This window comes from Triticum dicoccoides, chromosome 7B (genome assembly GCF_002162155.2).
Source record: "Triticum dicoccoides isolate Atlit2015 ecotype Zavitan chromosome 7B, WEW_v2.0, whole genome shotgun sequence".
In the NCBI taxonomy this organism is placed as follows: domain Eukaryota; kingdom Viridiplantae; phylum Streptophyta; class Magnoliopsida; order Poales; family Poaceae; genus Triticum; species Triticum dicoccoides.
Genome location: NC_041393.1, coordinates 387,563,133 through 387,577,957, shown reverse-complemented (window position 1 = coordinate 387,577,957; position 14,825 = coordinate 387,563,133).

Genomic DNA, 14,825 nt, shown 5'->3' with positions numbered 1-14,825 from the left:
TCTTTGTGCGAAAGAACTATCGCTTGGCCTGCTAGAAGAAATGAAAGAGTTGGCGCCGGAGTTGATATGCAAGTTAGAGAAGATCTTTCCGTTGGGCTTCTTTAATCCAATGCAGCACTTGCTTTTGCATATCCCAACCAAGGCAAGATTGGGGGGTGCAAAATCATTGGTGCTATGCAACTGAGAGGATGCAGAAGACGCTACGAGCAAAATGTAAAAATAAACGTAGAATTGAAGCATCGATGGCTAAGGCATTCATTATTGAGGAGGTGGCAAACTTCATGACAACACACTACGAAGCCAAAAATCGTCATTTGCATAATCTGGAGCCTCGCTACAATGCTGACGACCCTAAAAAGGGTGGATCCAACCTCAACCTATTCAAAGGAGATCTCACACCAGCCGGTGCTTCTAATTCCTTAATGTTGGATTTCAAAGAATGGCGGATCATTTCGTTGTATATCTTCACCAACCTAACAGAAGTGTGGCCGTAAATCGAGTAAGTTCTCGGTACATTCTTTTGCAAATTCTAATTCCTTTGAACTGCTCTTACTCCCGGATAAATTTGATACAATTGATACATCACCAAATTCTCGTATGGAGCGGTGATCCAAAAGGATTTCGTCGAAGAGTATGAGCTTATGGCAAAGCATGGAGGCGGCTATCCCGGTTTCATCTCTTAGTTCAAACAAATGGTAATTTCCATTAGACCATTTCATTTCTTCATATAATTTATGGCTAATTCAACAATCCCTTTCGTATTAAACTTGTAGGCTAATTCAGAGTTAATGGACGCCGAATTGAGACAAGTCACTAATGGTTTCGACTTTAAGGTCCGTTCATTTGACAAATACGACATCAACGGGTATCGCTTTCGTACCTATGGCAAAGAGTTATCTATGGCCGACCGAAAGTCTACAAATTGTTGTGTCTCTGCTATCGGCGAAGGAGATACCGAGTATTATGGTTGAAGCAATTTATGAACTTCAATTCTATGGTGCAAACCCACCAAACGTCGTAGTCTTCAAATGTTATTGGTTCCAGCCGAAGGAGACTAGAAGGACTCATGAACACTTAGGGCTAGTGGAAATCAAACAAAGCACCCATTTGGATGTTCCCGATGTCTATATTATGGATCAACAGGCAACCCAAGTTTTCTATCTACCGTGGGCCTATCAAAGTGATCCAAATCTCAATGGTTGGGATGTCGTTTATGAAGTGCCACCACGTGTTAGACCACCTCCCCCCAATGAAGAGGGTTATGAACCTCACATTAACCCAGACACATATGAAGGAGAATTCTTCCAAGAAACACGTCTTTCCAAAAAATGTTTCAAGAACCGTTCTACTTCACCCTAGAACATTGAAGTAGACAGCGATAGTGAACCCGACTTCACCCCTGAGCTGGAACAAGAAGAGCCTGAACTAGAAGAGGTTACTACTGCGAATGACCTGTCAATGCTTGAGCGATTACGTAAAGGTGGCCTTCCACATGATGATGTATTTATTAATGATTTTGATGAGCACGTCATTACTGATTGTGATGATGATGATGCATTTATTGATCCCGGAGCATTTATTGAACCCGACGATCCATATTATTATTAGGTATTCAATTTTTTTCTGTTATACTTGATTTATATAGTTACTTGTATGATTGTATGATTTATGTAGTTACTTGTATAATTTTCTTACTTTGTATGACTGTTTCTTATACATAGTGCCATGGTCTTGATGTCCGTCCCCGTCGGCCCTCGCCCACTTTATGGTTCGGGTGTGGTAAATTCTCTTTCATAACTATTTGTTGCATTTCACATTTATGACAATTATGACCATCAAGTTGACATGGAGATATTTTAATCTAGGAGGTATGTGAACTGGAATTTGAAACTGGCCCTCTTGTCGAGAAGTTAAATTTAGTTGAAAAAGAAAATGAGTATTTGAAAGAAAAAATTAAAAGAATTGAAGAAGAGAAGATGACATTGGAGTTGTATGTTGTCGATGTCGTCGATGGTCACAAGATGAAGATGGATGCAATGCGCTTGAAGATGGATGCAATGCGCTTGAAGATTAAGAAGATTAGAAAATATGCCATTGATTATGAGGCTTGGTATCATTATGTCGTTGGATTAATTGTTACCTTAGTTGCGATCTTCATCGCATTTGTTGTGATGAGGGTAAGTTTTCCCTAGTGTTTTGCTTAACAAATGCATACTTAGCTTACTTTCCTCCTAAATGGCATAACGACCTAAGTTAGACAAAAAATGAGCTATACTTAGCTTCTTCAATTCATTTATGACATACTTAGCATACTTAGGTCAAAAATGGCATGATAATCTTTGTTACCTCCAAAATGATATAGACTTAGCTTATTTTCCTTGAAAATGACATAATAACCTTACTAAGCTCCAAAATGACCTATTTACCTAGCTTAGCTCTAAAATGACCTACACTTAGCATTTTTACCTATCTTAGCAATAAAATGGCATTTTTACCTACCTTAGTTAGAAGAAGAAGAAGATAAATAAGAGGAGAGGAGAAAAAGAAAGAGAAGAAAAAAAATCTTCTTCTTCTTTTTCTTCTTCTTCTAACTAGTCATCTTCTTCTTCTAACTTTCTTCTTTCCCAATTTGCAGATTTGCTTTCGATGAGGAAGCTTGCGTTGATGGAGTCTACTCTTCTCTTTATGCTTCCTTCTTGTTTTGATTTTGTAGGATGAATAATGTGAAACTTGCTACCTATATATGTATGTATGGATGAAACCATTGTATGCTTGTTGTTGGATATGCTAGCTAGCTATATATGTTGCATATGGACTTTTGATTTGCTATGTATATGTGTTGGATGATCATATCCATATGGAAGGGATATGATTTGGTATGTATATGTGTTGGTATGCTTGTCGAAAGTATTTTCATATGTATATATATATATATATCCGTGAAATTGAATGAATTTAAGAAAAAACAGAAAAAACAGGGGCTATATGCCATCAGCCAGCGGACGGAAAATATGCCACGTGTCAGCTACCTGTGCAACCTGGGGGCAATAGGCTGGCTATTTGGATGCTTTGCCGTCTGCTGGCGGACGACAAAGACCATTGCATCTTTGTCGTCAGCCAGCAGACGGCAAAGCATCCAAATAGCTAGCCCCCCAGGTGCTGCCACATGGCCCGCTATGTCGTCCGTTGGCAGACGGCAAATATGCAAAGGTCTTTGCCATCCGCCAGCTGATGGCAAAGCACGCCGTTAACCCCCTAATAGACCTAACCTGGCACGTGTGCCGTCCAGGCTCGTTGTCGTTCGCTGACGGACGACAAAGACCATTTCATCTTTGTCGTCCGCCAGCAGACGGCAAAGAACCCTTTGCCGTAGCTTATTCAGCCGGACCTATTGCCATCTGCTGGCGTACGGCAAAGCCCTTTGTCGTCCGCCAGGCATGCCTTTGCCGTCAGCCATGGCTAACGACAAAGTGCCTGATTCCTATAGTGGGTGCCAAAATTGTCGGAGGTGGTAGCGGAAAACGGTGGTGGCATATGGAAATGTGGAGTCGGCTATGCTAAAATGCAATGATGGGTAATTGGAGTGGCGGTGCGGGAGAAGAAGTGGTGGCTAAAAATTTTTGGCAGGAAAATTCTAGTTTCTTCAAGAAAGGTCGGACGTCCGGTAGTGGACGGACGACCAGTGGCTGTTGGACATCCGGTAAACGTTGGATGTCCGGTGCTTGGGCGATTTCGGGCTGCGGGGTAAACTTGAAGAACTCATGGGAAAAAGAAAATTTAGGGTCAAAATTGCTCAAGTTTTATGGATGGAAGTGATGGGAAGGATGAAGGAGACCTAGATCCACCTAAAACACATCGATCCATGGATCAAATCCAACAAAACTTCATCAAACCAACAAATCACAAAAAAAATGGTATGGCTATTTTTGTGAGAATTTTCGAAATTGGACAAAACACACAAAGTTAGGCTAGAAACGGGGGCAGGGACTCCAAATTCATGATCAACCATGGCTCATGATACCAAGATGTTGTAGGGTGGAACCCTAAGGGGCGATCTTTCATGATTTGGAGGGGGATACCTGAAGAACACGAAGAACACAAAGAACACAAGGGGAAACACAAGAGAAAACACTCAAATTGACTTGATCCAATCACACATGTGCTAGATCCACATACACAAAGAGGTAACAAAGATCCAAGTACAACAAAGGAGGGTACGAAGGTAACAAGTTATTCCCAATTCTATGAGGAAAGAGGTCATGAATCCACTAGGGGATCTTCCCACAAGGGGGTCTTGAATCCACTTGGGGGATCTTCTCCTAGGAGGCCTTGGTCTCCAATGGAGTAGGGGTACAAGTGGATGAGCAAGGCTCTATCTCTAAAATGAGCTATCACAATGCTCACCCTAAAATGTTGGGGGAGAAGGAGTATATCTATAGCCCTATATAGTGTGTGAATAACTTTGAAAGATGGTCGTGGATGAAGCCAATCCGACGGTGCAGAGATGACAAATCCGAGCACTACTGGCCGTTGGATATCATCTACACTCCACCAGATTCTGCCACATGTACAATCTAGAAGACTCCATGGTTGAACTTAAGCATAATGCACAAACCTCAAAACACAAGCACTTATCATTGTTCTAGAATCTTCCGTATCATAATTTGTTGGAAATATGCCCTAGAGGCAATAATAAAAGTGTTATTATTATATTTCCTTGTTCATGATAATTGTCTTTTATTCATGCTATAACTGTATTATCCGGAAATCGTAATACACGTGTGAATACATAGACCACAATATGTCCCTAGTGAGCCTCTAGTTGACTAGCTCGTTGTGATCAACAGATAGTCATGGTTTCCTGGCTATGGACATTGGATGTCGTTGATAACGGGATCACATCATTAGGAGAATGATGTGATGGACAAGACCCAATCCTAAGCCTAGCACAAAGATCGTGTAGTTCGTTTGCTAGAGCTTTGCCAATGTCAAGTATCTCTTCCTTTGACCATGAGAGCGTGTAACTCCTGGATACCGTAGGAGTGCTTTGGGTGTATCAAACGTCACAACGTAACTGGGTGACTATAAAGGTGCACTACAGGTATCTCCGAAAGTATCTATTGTTTTATGCGGATCGAGACTGGGATTTGTCACTCCGTGTAAACGGAGAGGTATCTCTGGGCCCACTCGGTAGGACATCATCATATGCGCAATGTGACCAAGGAGTTGATCACGGGATGATGTGTTACGGAACAAGTAAAGTGACTTGCTGGTAACGAGATTGAACAAGGTATTGGATACCGACGATCGAATCTCGGGCAAGTAACATACCGATAGACAAAGGGAATTGAATACGGGATTGATTAAGTCCTTGACATCGTGGTTCATCCGATGAGATCATCGTGGAACATGTGGGAGCCATCATGGGTATCCAGATCCCGCTGTTGGTTATTGACCGGAGAACGTCTCGGTCATGTCTGCATGTCTCCCGAACCCGTAGGGTCTACACACTTAAGGTTCGATGACGCTAGGGTTATAAAGGAAGTTTGTATGTGGTTACCGAATGTTGTTCGGAGTCCCGGATGAGATCCCGGACGTCACGAGGAGTTCCGGAATGGTCCGGAGGTAAAGATTTATATATGGGAAGTCCTATTTTGGCCACCGGAAAATGTTCGGGATTTTTCGGTATTGTACCAGGAAGGTTCTAGAAGGTTCCGGAGTGGGGCCCACCTGCATGGGGGGACCCACATGAACGTGGGTAGTGGGGGCAAGGCCCCACACCCCTGGTCAAGGCGCAACAAGATCCCCCCTTAGAAGGAATAAGATCATATCCCGAAGGGATAAGATCAAGATCCCTAAAAAGGGGGGATAACAATCGGTGGGGAAGGAAATGATGGGATTTCTTTCCTCCCACCTTGGCCAACGCCCCAATGGACTTGGAGGGCAAGAAACCATCCCCTCCACGCCTATATATAGTGGGGAGACGCATGGGAGCTTTAGACGAAGTTCTGGCGCAGCCCTTCCCCTCTCCCAAGTCTTCCTCCTCTCCCGCGGTGCTTGGCGAAGCCCTGCAGGATTGCCACGCTCCTCCACCACCACCACGCCGTTGTGCTGCTGTTGGATGGAGTCTTCCTCAACCTCCCCCTCTCTCCTTGCTGGATCAAGGCGTGGGAGACGTCACCGGGCTGTACGTGTGTTGAACGCGGAGGTGCCGTGCGTTCGGCACTTGATCATCGGTGATTTGAATCACGACGAGAACGACTCCTTCAACCCCGTTCACTTGAACGCTTCCGCTTAGCGATCTACAAGGGTATGTAGATGCACTCTCTTTCTACTCGTTGCTGGTCTCTCCATAGATAGATCTTGGTGACACGTAGGAAAATTTTGAATTTCTGCTACGTTCCCCAACAGTGGCATCATGAGCTAGGTCTATTGCGTAGATTCTTTGCACGAGTAGAACACAAAGTAGTTGTGGGCGTTGATTTTGTTCAATATGCTTACCGTTACTAGTCCAATCTTGTTTCGACGGTATTGTGGGATGAAGCGGCCCGGACCGACCTTACACGTACTCTTACGTGAGACAGGTTCCACCGATTGACATGCACTTGGTGCATAAGGTGGCTAGCGGGTGCCAGTCTCTCCCACTTTAGTCGGAACGGATTCGATGAAAAGGGTCCTTATGAAGGGTAAATAGCAATTGGCATATCACGTTGTGGTCTTGCGTAGGTAAGAAACGTTCTTGCTAGAAACCCATAGTAGCCACGTAAAACATGCAACAACAATTAGAGGACGTCTAACTTGTTTTTGCAGGGTATGCTATGTGATGTGATATGGCCAAGTAGAATGTGATGAATGATATGTGATGTATGAGATTGATCATGTTCTTGTAATAGGATTCACGACTTGCATGTCGATGAGTATGACAACCGGCAGGAGCCATAGGAGTTGTCTTAATTTATTGTATGACCTGCGTGTCATTGAACAACGCCATGTAACTTACTTTACTTTATTGCTAAACACGTTAGCCATAGAAGTAGAAGTAGTCGTTGGCGTGACAACTTCATGAAGACACGATGATGGAGATCATGATGATGGAGATCATGGTGTCAAGCCGGTGACAAGATGATCATGGAGCCCCGAAGATGAAGATCAATGGAGCTATATGATATTGGCCATATCATGTCACAACTATATAATTGCATGTGATGTTTATTATGATTATGCATCTTGTTTACTTAGGACGACGGTAGTAAATAAGATGATCCCTTACAAAATTTCAAGAAGTGTTCTCCCCTAACTGTGCACCGTTGCTACAGTTCGTCGCTTCTAAGCACCACGTGATGATCGGGTGTGATTGATTCTTACGTTCACATACAACGGGTGTAAGACAGTTTTACACAGCGAAAACACTTAGGGTTAACTTGACGAGCCTAGCATGTACAGACATGGCCTCGGAACACGGAGACCGAAAGGTCGAGCATGAGTCGTATAGTAGATACGATCAACATGAAGATGTTCACCGATGATGACTAGTCTGTCTCACGTGATGATCGGACACGGCCTAGTTGACTCGGATCATGTGATCACTTAGATGACCAGAGGGATGTCTATCTAAGTGGGAGTTCATAAGATGAACTTAATTATCCTGAACATAGTCAAAAGACCTTTTTGCAAATTATGTCGTAAGCTCGCGCTTTAGTTCCACTGTTTTAGATATGTTCCTAGAGAAAATATAGTTGAAAGTTGATAGTAGCGATTATGCGATCAGTAGAAAGCTTATGTCCTTAATGCACCGCTCAGTGTGCTGAACCCCAACGTCGTTTGTCGATGTTGCGAACATCGGACATACACGTTTTGATAACTACGTGATAGTTCAATTAAATGGTTTAAGTAGAGGCACCAAAGACGTTTTCGAAACATCGCGGAACATATGAGATGTTTCGAGGGCTGAAATTGGGATTTCAGGCTCGTGCCCACGTCAAGAGGTATAAGACCTCCGACGATTTTCTTAGCCTACAAACTAAGGGAGAAAAGCTCAATCGTTGAGCTTGTGCTCAGATTGTCTGAGTGCAACAATCACTTGAATTGAGTGGGAGTTGATCTTCCAAATGAGATAGTGATGTTTCTCCAAAGTCATTGCCACCGAGCTGCTAGAGCTTCGTGATGAACTATAACATATCAGGGATAAATAAGATGATCCTTGAGGTATTCACGATGTTTGACACCGCGAAAGTAGAAATCAAGAAGGAGCATCAATTGTTGATGGTTGGTGAAACCACTAGTTTCAAGAAGGGCAAGGGCAAGAAGGGATACTTCATGAAACGGCAAATCAGCTGCTGCTCCAGTGAAGAAACCCAACGTTGAACCCAAACCCGAGACTAAGTGCTTCTGTAATAAGGGGAACAGTCACTAGAGCAGAATTACCCTAGATACTTGGTAGATGAGAAGGCTGGCAAGGTCGATAGAAGTATATTGGATATACATTATGTTAATGTGTACTTTACTAGTACTCCTAGTAGCACCAGGGTATAAGATACCGGTTCGGTTGCTAAGTGTTAGTAACTCGAAATAAAAGCTACGGCATAAACGGAGACTAGCTAAAGGTGAGCTGACGATATGTGTTGGAAGTGTTTCCAATGTTGATATGATCAAGCATCACGCGCTCCCTCTACCATCGAGATTTGGTGTTTGCGTTGAGCATAGACATGATTGGATTATGTCTATCGCAATATGGTTATTCATTTAAAGAGAAAAATGGCTACTCTATTTATTTGAATAATACCTTCAATGGTCTTGCACCTAAAATGAATGGTTCATTGAAATCTCGATCGTAGTGATACACATGTTCATGCCAAAAGATAGTAATGATAGTACCACCTATTTGTGGCACTGCCACGTAAGTCATATCGGTATAAAATGCATGAAGAAGCTCCATGTTGATGGATCTTTGGACTCACTCATTTTTGAAAAGTTTGAGACATACGAACCATGTCTATTGGTATATATGCATGAAGAAACTCCATGCAAATGGACCGTTTGAACTCACTTGATTTTGAATCACTTGAGATATGCAAATCATACCACATGGGCAAGATGACTGAAAAGCCTCAGTTTCAGTAAGATGGAACAAGATAGCAACTTGTTGGAAGTAACACATTTTGATGTGTGCAGTCCAATAAATGCTGAGGCATGCAGTGAATATCGTTATGTTCTTACTTCACAGATGATTCGAGTAGATGTTGAGAATATTTACTTGATGAAACACAACTCTGAATTATTGAATGGTTCAAGTAATTTCAGAGTGAAGTAGAAGATCATTGTGATAAGAGGATAAAATGTCTATGATACGATCATAGAGATGAATATCTGAGTTACGAGTTTTGGCACACAATTAAGACATTCTGGAAATTGTTTCATAATTAATACCGCCTGGAACACCATAGTGTGATGGTGTGTCCGAACATCATAGTTGCACCCTATTGGATATGGTGCGTACCATGATGTCTCTTATCGAATTACCACTATCGTTCATGGGTTAAGCATTAGAGACAACCACATTCACTTTAAATAGGGCACCACGTAATTCCGTTGAGATGACACCGTATGAATTATGGTTTAGAGAAACCTAAGTTGTCGTTTCTTAAAGGTTTGGGGCTGCGATGCTTATGTGGAAAAGTTTCAGGATTGATAAGCTCGAACCCAAAGCGGATAAAATGCATCTTCATAGGACACCCAAAACAGTTGGGTATACCTCCTGTCTCAGATCCGAAAGCAATAAGGGATTGTTTCTAGAATCAGGTCCTTTCTCGAGGAAAAGTTTCTCTCGAAAGAATTGAGTGGGAGGATGGTGGAAACTTGATGAGGTTATTGAACCGTCTCTTCAACTAGTGTGTGGCAGGGCACAGGAAGTTGTTCCTGTGGCACCTACACCAATTGAAGTGGAAGCTTATGATATTGATCATGAAACTTCGGATCAAGTCACTACCAAACCTCGTGGGATGACAAGGATACGTACTACTTCAGAGTGGTACGTAATCCTGTCTTGGAAGTCATGTTGCTGGACAACAATGAACCTACGAGCTATGGAGAAGCGATGGTGGGCCCGGATTCTGATAAATGGCTCGAGGCCATAAAATCCGAGAACGGATCCATGACTTTGGAAGAAATACTTGATGGTCGTAAGACCATTGGGTACGGATGGATTTTAAAAGGAAGACAGACAATGATGGTAAGAATTACCATTAAGAAAGCTCGACTTGTCGTTAAGATGTTTTCCGACAAGTTCAAGGAGTTGATTGTGGTGAGGTTTTCTCACTCGTAGCGATGCTAAGAGTCTGTTGGAATTGGATTAGCAGTTACTGCATTATTTATGAAATCTTGCAGATAGGATGTCAAAACATTGTTTCCTCGACAATTTTCTTGAGGAAAGGTTGTATGTGATACAACCGGAAGGTTTTGTCAATCCCGAAAGATGCTAATAAGTATGCAAAGCTCCAGCAATCCTTCTAAGGACTGGAGTGAGCATCTCGGAGTTGGAATGTATGCTTTGATGATGATCAAAGATTTTGGGTTTGTACATAGTTTATGAGAAACTTGTATTTCCAAAGAAGTGAGTGGGAGTACTATAGAATTTCTGATGAATATATGTTGATCAGAAATGATGTAGAATTTCTAGAAAGCATATAGGGTTATTTGAAAGGTGTTTTTCAATAGAAAACCTGGATTAAGCTACTTGAACATTGAGCATCAAGATCTATAAGGATAGATCAAAATGCTTAATAGTACTTTCAAATGAGCACATACCTTGACATGATCTTGAAGGTGTTCAAGATGGATCAGTCAAAGAAGAAGTTCTTGCCTGAGTTGTAAGGTACGAAGTTAAGACTTAAAGCTCGACCACCGCAGAAGAGAGAGAAAGGACGAAGGCCGTCCCCTATGCTTCAGACGTAGGCTCTATAGTATGCTGTGCTGTGTACCGCACCTGAAGTGTGCCTTGCCATGAGTCAGTCAAGGGGTACAAGAGTGATCCAAGAATGGATCACAGGACAGCGGTCAAAGTTATCCTTAGTAACTAGTAGACTAAGGAATTTTTCTCGATTATGGAGGTGGTAAAAGAGTTCGTCGTAAAGGGTTACGTCGATGCAAGCTTAACACCAATCCGGACAGCTCTGAGTAGAGATACCGGATACATATAATGGAGCAACAATTTAGAATAGCTCCAAGTAGAACAGTTATTTGGATTAGCTCCAAATAGAGCGTGGTAGCTACATCTAGGAGATGACATAGAGATTTGTAAAACACACACGGATCTGAAAGGTTCAGACCCGTTGACTAAAACCTCTCTCACAAGCAACATGATCAAACATAAAACTCATTGAGTGTTAATCACATAGTGATGTGAACTAGACTACTGACTCTAGTAAACTCTTGGGTATTAGTCACATGGCGATGTGACCTGTGAGTGTTAATCACATGGCGATGTGAACTAGATTATTGACTCTAGTGCAAGTGGGAGACTGTTGGAAATATGCCCTAGAGGCAATAATAAAAGTGTTATTATTATATTTCCTTGTTCATGATAATTGTCTTTTATTCATGCTATAACTGTATTATCCGGAAATCATAATACACGTGTGAATAAATAGACCACAATATGTCCCTAGTGAGCCTCTAGTTGACTAGCTCGTTGTGATCAACAGATAGTCATGGTTTCCTGGCTATGGACATTGGATGTCGTTGATAACGGGATCACATCATTAGGAGAATGATGTGATGGACAAGACCCAATCCTAAGCATAGCACAAAGATCGTGTAGTTCGTTTGCTAGAGCTTTGCCAATGTCAAGTATCTCTTCCTTTGACCATGAGAGCGTGTAACTCCTGGATACCGTAGGAGTGCTTTGGGTGTATCAAACGTCACAACGTAACTGGGTGACTATAAAGATGCACTACAGGTATCTCCGAAAGTATCTATTGTTTTATGCGGATCGAGACTGGGATTTGTCACTCCGTGTAAACGGAGAGGTATCTCTGGGCCCACTCGGTAGGACATCATCATATGCGCAATGTGACCAAGGAGTTGATCACGGGATGATGTGTTACGGAACGAGTAAAGTGACTTGCCGGTAACGAGATTGAACAAGGTATTGGATACCGACGACCGAATCTCGGGCAAGTAACATACCGATAGACAAAGGGAATTGAATACGGGATTGATTAAGTCCTTGACATCGTGGTTCATCCGATGAGATCATCGTGGAACATGTGGGAGCCATCATGGGTATCCAGATCCCGCTGTTGGTTATTGACCGGAGAACGTCTCGGTCATGTCTGCATGTCTCCCGAACCCGTAGGGTCTACACACTTAAGGTTCGATGACGCTAGGGTTATAAAGGAAGTTTGTATGTGGTTACCGAATGTTGTTCGGAGTCCCGGATGAGATCCCGGACGTCACGAGGAGTTCCGGAATGGTCCGGAGGTAAAGATTTATATATGGGAAGTCCTATTTTGGCCACCGGAAAATGTTTGGGATTTTTCGGTATTGTACCGGGAAGGTTCTAGAAGGTTCCGGAGTGGGGCCCACCTGCATGGGGGACCCACATGAACGTGGGTAGTGGGGGAAAGGCCCCACACCCCTGGTCAAGGCGCAACAAGATCCCCCCTTAGAAGGAATAAGATCATATCCCGAAGGGATAAGATCAAGATCCCTAAAAAGGGGGGATAACAATCGGTGGGGAAGGAAATGATGGGATTTCTTTCCTCCCACCTTGGCCAACGCCCCAATGGACTTGGAGGGCAAAAAACCAGCCCCTCCACGCCTATATATAGTAGGGAGACGCATGGGAGCTTTAGACGAAGTTCTGGCGCAGCCCTTCCCCTCTCCCAAGTCTTCCTCCTCTCCCGCGGTGCTTGGCGAAGCCCTGCAGGATTGCCACGCTCCTCCACCACCACCACGTCGTTGTGTTGCTGTTGGATGGAGTCTTCCTCAACCTCTCCCTCTCTCCTTGCTGGATCAAGGCGTGGGAGACGTCACCGGGCTGTACGTGTGTTGAACGCGGAGGTGCCGTGCGTTCGGCACTTGATCATCGGTGATTTGAATCACGACGAGAACGACTCCTTCAACCCCGTTCACTTGAACGCTTCCGCTTAGCGATTTACAAGGGTATGTAGATGCACTCTCTTTCTACTCGTTGCTGGTCTCTCCATAGATAGATCTTGGTGACACGTAGGAAAATTTTGAATTTCTGCTACGTTCCCCAACATAATTGCCCAAAAAAATTCTAGATGAATTGCCATTATTTGTTTTTACTTTATGTTATACAACACACAATTCATGAATCTTAAAATAGATTAGCTTTTTTATAAAAACTAATTGATTTTGAATGAGATGAATTATAAGAATTAAACAAACATCTAGATCATGCATATATGACTCAAAGTTTACATCCTATAGTGTGGTATTTATTCATAATTTGGTTGCCAAATCTCATGTGTGCAATGCACGTGTACCTTACTAGTATAGTCTAGAGGGGCGAAGGGGTACATGGGCTTCGGCCCGAGACACTGTGCACAGATAGGCCTCGGATGTCCGACCGTTACTGATCATCCGAGACCGTTACGAGAGTCCGGACGTCAGGTAATGCTCGGACTTCCAACATTTCAGCTCTGATCAGGTGGCACCATATATCCGGAGGCGGTCGGACGTCTGGTGCATCGGTCGTCCGGTGGACTTCGAATTTCTGTTGTTTTCTTCTGTGACGGATGTGCCAGATTTCTGGAGATGGCCGATTGTCCGGTGGTTGGAGCGTGTCGGACGTCCGATCCTTGTCGCTCGTCCGGCCACTGTAGCGCTCACTGGCTTGGCCTTCTGGCTGGTGGGACTTCCATGCGTTGGATGTTCGACGAGTTCTGATCGTCCGATGGCTGTAGATTCCTGTCAGCTCTTCCTCTTGGTCCTTGCACTCGGTGTCCTCGCCATCTTGTTCATTGTGTGTAGTTGCTCTGTGGTTTCCCTCCAGGTGGATGATCACACACAAGGTCTCTGCTTGAGGTAGTAGCCATGCCTCACATGTGGAATGTGTTAGTTCGGAGAGGAGCGAGTTCACCTTAGCTTTGATAGCCCTTGCCCGAGCTCTATTCATTGGTCGATGTGGTGTCATGGGAGACAAAGATAGGTCCATGGGATGACCATAGGATGCTCACATCAAGATCTCCACAATTTCATCCTGCCATGTTGTTTTTCCTTTCTTGAGTCCATCTTCTCATGCTTGTATGCTTGTATGATCACATGTTCACCTGTATGTATCTTGTATGCATGATTTTTATTACTGTGTTGAATTAGTTTCCTCGCGTTTCTATTTCTTTACTCTGATCTTTGTCAAATTTATCAGAGTTTGACAAATTTCTAAAAGTCCCCCATTCACCCCACTTATGGGAGTAAACCTGCACTTTCACCTTGCCGTCTCCTCGTATGTCCTCCAGTCTCCTCCTGAAGCTTCCAGGATCCCTTATGTCCAGAAAAAAATTGTCAAAAAGTTTCATAGCGTTTGAACTTCGTTTGGTACTGATTTTCTGAAAAACCAAAAACTGGCAAAAATAGCAACTCGCACTGGCACTAGGTTAATAGGTTAGTCTCAAAAAATGGTGCAAAATAGCATATAATTACATATAAAATATCCAAGATTGATACTATAATAGCATGGAACAAGAAAATATAGATACGTTGGAGACGTATCGGCACTCAACGCGTGCAAGAGGGTTGGCAATCCCCTTGTACTCGTCAATTGTAAGGATTAATTCTGATAGAGGGAGATATATAAATTTCAA